We start from the raw sequence: 8,640 nt of genomic DNA on the forward strand, positions 1-8,640 counted from the left end.
GTTTTTACAGAAGCTCTAAGAGAGACGTGGTAATTCCACATGAATTATCTGAGATGCAGAGAGGTTTAAAGCCATGTTGAAGACCACGGAGCTCCTTATTGTGCCACGTGCTAAATAATCTTGACACATGAGTTTAGGTGTGAGCAGACAGGCATGGCAGGGATGGAGGCGTTCTGTGGGGCTCCCCTCCAGACTGAAGGTAAGCTTGCGGTCTACTGTGCAGAGAATGCCTCATTTATGCTTGTGTCTCTGTGCCTGGCATAACGTCTGGCACATAGGTGCCCGGTCAATGTTTGCTGAGAGTTAACTGCTTGCCAGCGCTCTCGGATGGTTTTTTGTTGTCTCAATGTCCATTTCATAGATGGGGAAAGGATACAGAACTGGTGGTGGCTGAGTTGGGGTTCGCCCAGGCTCCCGACTCCCACACCCGCTCTCACTCCTCACGTTGCATAAGGCTCTGAAGAAGGCCTGACTCCCTCAGGAAGCCACACTGAATCAGTGGCACGGGGTCTCTTTATTTTCAGTGTTTCTAGAAGCGTTCCTGGAGGGATACAAGAGCCCCTCATTGAACTAGAAGAGAGGCTCAGGGGCTAAGAAGCAAAAATTGGGAACCCTGCAAGTTCTACAGGGCCTCCCATCAGGAAGATGCCAACCCCAAAACCCAGGTCAAATTCTGGCTTTCCAGTCATGTAGACTATCTGGTAGCAAGATAAATTCACCTTGACCTGCCATGTTCTACTGAAATGGGTGCCTCATAAATGCTGGTGTTCCTGGACATAAGCAGTTTACTCACAGTACATCATTCAGTGATGATAGCAACTCCGTAGGATGGGAATTATTCGTGCTGTGACCTACATTCCATAGGTGAGAAACTGAGGCTCTGTATTCTTTACCTTTGCCATGCCACCACAACCTTAGGGCTGTCTGAGTTTTAGACCTCTTTTGAGCACTGTGCACTTCTGCCTTCTAATGGAATAACTATCACTCTGTAACACTAGCGTGCGTTCGTCATTAAAGAGTCTACCTGAGCACCTACCTTGGCTCTGGGCAAGGCCTAAATCTAGATGTCTTGCTTCTATACCTCTAAGAGGCTGCAAGCCATACTGGGGAACAAGCAGAAAATATCACTGTTGAAGTTTGAGTTGGAAGATGGCCCTCACAAGGTCACAAGCTCCAGAGGACTGTGGAATGAGAAGCAGTGTGGCCTTGTCGGCATTGCCGGGGCCAGGATTCTAATCCAGACTGCATTTCTTCTTAGCTCTGTGGCCTTGGACAAGGTAACTAAACCTCTCTGTGTTTCACGCCCTTCACTCATGAATCATGGTCGTAGTACAGGTGTATTGGGAGGATTAAATGAGATAATCTGATGGCTAGAACACAGTAAACACTCAAGACATGTCACCTACACGAACAAAGAGGAGATGGAGAAGCTGGGGAAGAGCAGCAGCAGCCAGGAGATTTGCTGAGTTCAGACCCAAAGGCTAGAGAAAGCTGGGAGACACGGGAAGTTATCTGAACATACTTCAGGGACATTTCCATGGCTTTATGCTCATCTTTCCCCAGGCCTGTTAACTCTGAGTCTCTGTTTACACTGACCTTTTGATAATAGTAGCCAAAATGTATTGGGAGCTTATATGTGCCAAGCACTGTGTGTGCTAAATATGAATTATATTAATCGTCTAAACATTTCTGTTCAGTAGACATTATTTGATCCCTGTTTTACAGATGAGGAGACAGAAGCAGTGACATTGAGCACCTTGTTCACACTAATGGGGGGACCAGGATTTGAACCCAGCTGGATATCTCTTGAGTCTTTGCCCATAACGACTCGATACCTCTTTATGTTGCTGAGATGGTAACCATCACCACCATCGCCACCATCACCACCATCACCACCTAAATTCTATTGAGCTGAACACTCATAACCTTTCAGGATTGTGTAAAAGGCTTACAGACATGAACTTGCTTAATTCACAGTTTTATGAAGTACATGTGCTTCGCACCCCCATTTTACAAAGAAATGGAGTTCCTAACTCAAGGTGAGGCTGTAAGTGAGAGGTGTGGTCCAAACTTAGATCCAGGCAGTCTGGTTCCAGAGCCCATCGACTCAATGATGGATTCACGCACGGCCATTTACAAAAAACATTCATAGTTTCTGGTTTGAGCCTCACCACCATCCTTTCAAGTAGAGAATATTCTTCTCATTTAATGGAGGAAGAAGGTGGGGATATGAGGTGCTCAAGGTCACCCAGCTGGTCAGCAGCAAAGCCAAGACTAAGCCAGGCGAGTCCGATTCAAGTCCAGCACTCTTTCTCTCGTACCACAGCTGCGAGTCAGAGCCCTGACCCAATCCCACTCCATCCGTCTTCTTCTCCACAGTCCACTATAAACGTCCATAGATGCCTTGTGATGTATTTCTCGTTATACTACCCTTTTCCGATACAAAATATCTCAAGTATGATCTGATTCTAACTTCACACTAGTCTTTACTTAGAAATCAACCTGAAAACCTGATTCATGTAAAGATGTTAAGTGTTAACCTACCCGGAAAAAAACCCAGAACTTAACATGGGTTTCAAGCTGAAAAATAACACTTTCAAGGTAGGACCATAAGCCAAGTGCTGGGCCAGCCAAAGAAGTACGACAAAGTTCTTCCAATACCTCTATCACTGCACCAGATACCTAACTGACCACAAAGGAATCTTCTCTTCATGCCCAACCAGGTGCTTGGCTTCAGGGCAATTCAAAGCCTGATCTCAACCTATCCCTCCTTATGATCAATCATCTCCAATCATCTTCAATACAAGAAGGAAGTGGTAAGCAGGACTGGGACTCATGCACCATGAAAGAGGAGAGAAGAGTCTCCTGTCTCTTCTCTGTCCTGTAGCCATGCTTCCTGTAAGAGAGGAGAACCCCTGAGCTGGCTGCAGCTAGAAGCTTAGGCTGGAGGCAATGAAGGCAAGTAAAGACCAATTACTCCTTACAATACCTAGACACCTGAAGAAAAGTCTGAGGACTGATATACTAAATCTCAATATATAAACCACCGTCATGGAGAAATCAACAAGGGGAAGGGAGAAAAAAGAAAAATAATCCTTCATCTGGTTCCTAACATCACTGTGTGCCTACAGATTAAATTTGCAAAAGTTATGCATTGTAATCTTAGTCGTCAACTAGCAAGTATTTTAACTAAATATTAGTACATTCTTTGGGGAAAGAAACTATATATTACTTTTATTTTCATCTCACACACAGTGCCTGGCAAGTAAGAAAAATATTGAAGAAGATATTCATTGATATTAAATTGTTGATTCAATTGAAGCAGATTCGATATTGTCACATTATTACATTATTCCTAAATTTGCCAAATTAAACCTCTACTTTCATTTTCATTCACTAATTTGCAAATATTTACTGAGTGCCTGGTATGTGCCAGATACTGGGATATGCATTTAAAAACACATAGTTGCCGACCTTTGGGCTAATACAATGTAGGCAGAAGACTGCCAAGAAATAATTACAAAAAAGGTGAGTTACAAAAGAAGCATGCCAGTTACTATAGGAGTGCAGATAAGGCAGAGTCTCCTTGTGTGGGGCTTTCAGGACATCCTCTCTGAGCAAAGGAGGTTTAATCTCAGAGCTGAGTGGGATTTAATGAGTCAGAGAGGAAGGGAAAGTGGGACCCAGGAATGTGTGAAGGTTTAGATCCCAGAGAAGCAATGCTATTTTAGAAACAAAGAAAGCAAGAGTGACAAAAACAAAAGGGAGATCAAGAATATGATCTTGCACGGCTTCTAAGCCATGCTTAGACTTTTTCCTAAGGAACTATTAAAAAGATCTTTTGACTGCTCCAATGCAGGACAGATGACCAAGAGTGCATAACAGGAGGCTATCACACAGCATACAAGCAAAGCCATGATGGGTGACTTTATTCACCAGCAAATAGAAATGGTTCAGATGGATAACATTTAAATTAGACAGCCACCAAATCATTTTCGCAGCATTCTCTCCAGGGATCTTCAAAATTTAAAAAGAAAACTAATAAAAGCTTAGTGAGTAGACAGCAAGATCAGGACGCTGACGGGTAGGTAGGAGAAATTAAATGATTAGTCAGCATGTGACTGCTGAGTGTCTTCTAAGTGACTATGAATATTCAGGTAAATGTGTCTGGCTGGAAGATGACTGAAACAGCAGGCATTCAGTGGACAAAATGTTCTCAAGTCAATCTCTAATTAACAGACAACGTAGTATTGACTGACGCCTGTTAAGTTCTAAGCCTGGGTGTACAGATGGCAGCCAACATCCAGGCAGAAGATTAAATATTCAGTTACCATCTGGATAGGACTTGCCATCACACCAGGCGTCTAGATCATTGGAAACATCTGGAATATTCACCCAAGTTTCTGCTTTTACTATCAAAATCTGCAGTGCTGCAAATCCAGCCACAGAGACTTGGTAGGGTAACAATTATCTAGCAGTCATGGTAGGAGTTCAGAGAAATGTGTATCCAGGTAATCTGGATGGAGTTCAATGCCTCGGTTTGCTGCTTCAATGCCCAGTAATCCAGTTTTTCTTCTTTTTATGAGAAAAACTTGACCCTAGAGTATTATGCTAAAATACTGATGGCTTTAAATCGGTTGTCACTCACTGTGAATAGCTTAAGCTTGACTCTTTCATTCTGTAGAAACAGGAAAAAACAAATCTGAAGAAAGCAAAAGGAAATATCGATGTGACCGCTTTAAACAAACAGTAATGATTTATGAAAACCTACAAGTCCTAGAAATAGAACCTCCACAAGCCCCACCCATCCTTCCTCCTGCCTACTTCCTCTGCTATGACCTTAGTTCAGGCCCTGACCCTCCAGGTTCATCCCCAAACCTCTCTCCTCTGTCCAGTGTGTCCCACAATAATTGGGCACAGCCAGTAGAAGAGAAAACAAAGTGGGGTTTGTGCAGGACTTGTGTTTTCACTTTCAGCACATCAGGGGAGCCTTTCAAGTTTGGGGTAGCAGAAACACATGGGTGCCATTATTATATAATTTGTAAAGACGAAATCTCTTCTCTTCAGTATGTGAACTTAATGGGTTCTAGTGAATCCCCAAATGGAAGCTGGACTAGATCTTCTAGGCTCCTTATCATTACTACATTACTACAGAGTCCCAAGTATCCTAGGATATGGAAGCAAGTGAATTAGGTGAAAAGTATATGTCCTTTCTTTCAAATCTCTTCACTTAATACTCCATTTATTTATTAATGTGTATATAACTGATTGAGTTATTGGTCCTAAACCTTCATTCTTCTTTATCCACACCCTCTGTCATTGGCAAATAGAGTGTGAGTATAGGTGACAGTGTACCAGTTTTGAGCCTCGTCTTTAAAAGGTATTAAATGTTCCTGCTTTCCCTCTTGTGTTCCTGTCTTCTGCCACAGGAAAATTTGTTCTAGCTAGCTTGCTTGTCCAAGAAGGATGAGAGAAAGGCAGTGGACACAACCTACAGCTTGGAACCAAACGCAGTTAATCTCTGTCTATATCAGTCAACCTTCAGATAACTTGCAGGTACGCAAGTGAAATTAATGCTCATTGTCATATGTCATTAGGATTTTTTGTAGCTGCTTGTTACACAGTAATCACTGACTGATACATTTATGCATGCATCCATTCTTCACTCAAAAATCACTTACAGAGAATCAACCATCTGTGAGGCAATGTGCAAGGAAGGCAGTAGGAAGACAACAAAAATAAGATATAGTTCCTGCCCTCATGGAACATATTTTATAGTATGGGAGACAAATAAACAAGCAATTACAACATAGTATCCTAAGTGTTATGAGAGTGAAAAGTACAGGGTGCCATGGGAGAACACAAGAAGGGTACCTAACCTACAGAAGGGAAATTAAAGACAACTTCTTGTCTGGCTCATAGTAGGCCCTATTTGTGAAATACATTTTCAATAAAAATTAATGAATAAACTAACATTGGAAGAATAAATAGTGAGTCAAAAATAGTATGTCTAGGGATAGGAGAGTTAGGGAGAAGTGTTTTAGGGGCAAAGCCAAGATACCAGAAATAATCAAATATGAGTTTAGCTCTTGGGCACCACTTTGAGATCCTTGCATGGAAACCTATGGTGTTCAAATTTTAGTATGCAAATGAATCAGCTGAGATAGATATCTAAAATGTAGATTCTTAGTTCCCGTACCCAGAAATCCTGATTCAATAAGTCTGATGGAGAGCCTGGAATCTCAATTTTAGCAGCTCCCTGGTTGTATTTGAGATAGCAAAACCACAGGAGTAGAATTAATTGACTGTAAACATAAACTTTTCTCCATTTCCTAAAAATCTTTGACAAAAAAATAGTATTTAATGCTAATTTCATTACCTGGCTCCTTTAGTTTTCTTTTCAGTTCTTTTTTTGGGGGAGCGGGGAAGAAGGGGAGGGATGGAGCAGGCAATTTTAAGAAAAGGAAACTAAAACTTTGGGGTCACAGACTCAAAAGCTTATTTCTTAAGCTAAAACCAAATTCTAGAGACACTGGATAATTCCCAGTTTCCTCTCTTGTGACAGATATATCTTCCCCCCAATATATTTTTTTAATCCTTTCTTCACTTGGTGAAACTCTCCTCAGCCTACAAAACCAGGTTCAAATGCTACCTTAGGACATCTTCCATAATTCCCTGCAGATTGAATTGCTTACTCATTTGTTCAATCATTCACTGATGAGACTGATGTACTGAGAACTCACTATGTGCCAAGTATTTGGGATTGCTTAGAAACAAGGCTTAGATCCTCCTATCAAGCTTAAGTGACTCTTCCTAACAGCGTTTTGTTTATAACTAATTGTTGGAGGTAAGTTTGCCAAACACTTAGTATGCTCCAGGCTGTGTGCTAAGCATTCTACGTGTATTGAATCCTATAACATATGTGTCATTAGTCCCATTTTATAGATGAGTGAACCAAAGCTGAGAGAGGTTAAACATTTTGCCCATGATCTCACTGCAAGTTTAAGTCACAGAGCCAGGATTTGAATGCAGTTAGACTGACTTCAAATGCTTTGCCTTAATAACTCCGTAACACTCCTTTTTGTATCTTTACCACGTAGTCATTGTACTGTATTACAATTAGCTATTTACCTGGCTTTCACTCTCATTACACTTTGAACAATTCCAGAGAAAGCACACAGAGAAAATCAATTTTATATCACATAGCACCTGGCACATAAAATGTACATTAAAAAATAATCATTGAATCATAGGAATTGAGATGTTTATTTCCAATGGCAAGTGTGCTTTGATAAGTGAAGCATGACCAGACTGAATTGTTGTGTATTTTTGGAACTAGAGGTATAGTTTAACATTTGGATGGTGTTCAGCTTTAATCTTGTACTACTTGGCTAGATTCACATAGTCTAGTTAAAATAGTTTTGTTTATTTCAGATTTTTTTTTCTTTTTAAAGAATTCATGGTGGAAAAATACTTAGTTTTTTTTTTTTACATATGTTAATAGGAGTAAAATTCTAAACCTTCTCTGATATAATAAAAAGCTAATTTTTACTAAACCTTTACTCTATGCTTGATACTATGCCAAACACTTTACATGTACTATCTTGTTGAATCTTCCCCAAAGGAATTTGACACACAAACTATTTTCATTCCCAACTTGGACTTCTGGTTTCAGCTCTAAAATGGGAAGAGCTTCTAAATTATCACTCCTGTTCTTACAATAACAACAACCAAAAAAAGCTGAGAAATCTAAAGATTAATAACTTTTCCTGGAACCATCAGAGAACTGAGATGAAAGACAAACAGCCACCCTGAAATATAGAGGAAAAGGCACAGACAGAGAATCACAGCCAGAACTGCTCACTGAGAGCAAAAGCCACTAAAAGTTTATGCTGGTAGGAACACTGAAAGGTGATTTTGATAAACTGATGAAGACTGAGCATGTACTAGCACGAATGCAAGAAACAGTCTCATGGGGGGCTATGGTCTTAGAGGGGCCCTCAAACTTCCATGAGTTTTACCTCTAGGAACACTACCACACTCTCATAGTGAAGATCCAAGAAAAATCCTCTCCTGTCTTTGGCAGGAGGAGGGGAAGAGTAATCATGGTAAGATAGTCTCAAGAGTCTTCACCATAATAAAAGTCTACTTTCCAAGAAAAAAGATTTGCCAGAATTATCTAGGCTGGCAATCATCCCCCTCTAGCAATTCTATCTCACTTAAAGGATAGAGAGAGGGGAATACCATAGTCAACAGAGGTCAGGATTTTAAAATAATAGATTGGGAATTCCACAGCTAGGAAAGTGTGTAGGGAACACGGCGGGGGAAGCTACCTCTCTGAAGAAACACCTGTGGTTCTTGCACTCCAGAGACACAGGTTAACTAAAAGACTGTAATTTAATTATAGGATTATAGAATGTTCTCCCTCTCCTACACCTTGCCATCACAATAACAGGACTTTGATATAATAACAGTGAATTACAGCTCAAAGAGATACAAGATACAGATTCTCTCTAAGAAGGGGGAAAGCCCAAAATCAAGTGGAGAGATGAAAACAAGAACACTTGAGGAATTTGAAGCCTCTGGCACCCATATGAAAGCAGCCATTAAACCTAGACAAATTAACATAAACTTCCACCT

Source organism: Rhinolophus hipposideros, assembly GCF_964194185.1.
Source record: "Rhinolophus hipposideros genome assembly, chromosome: 23".
Taxonomy (NCBI): domain Eukaryota; kingdom Metazoa; phylum Chordata; class Mammalia; order Chiroptera; family Rhinolophidae; genus Rhinolophus; species Rhinolophus hipposideros.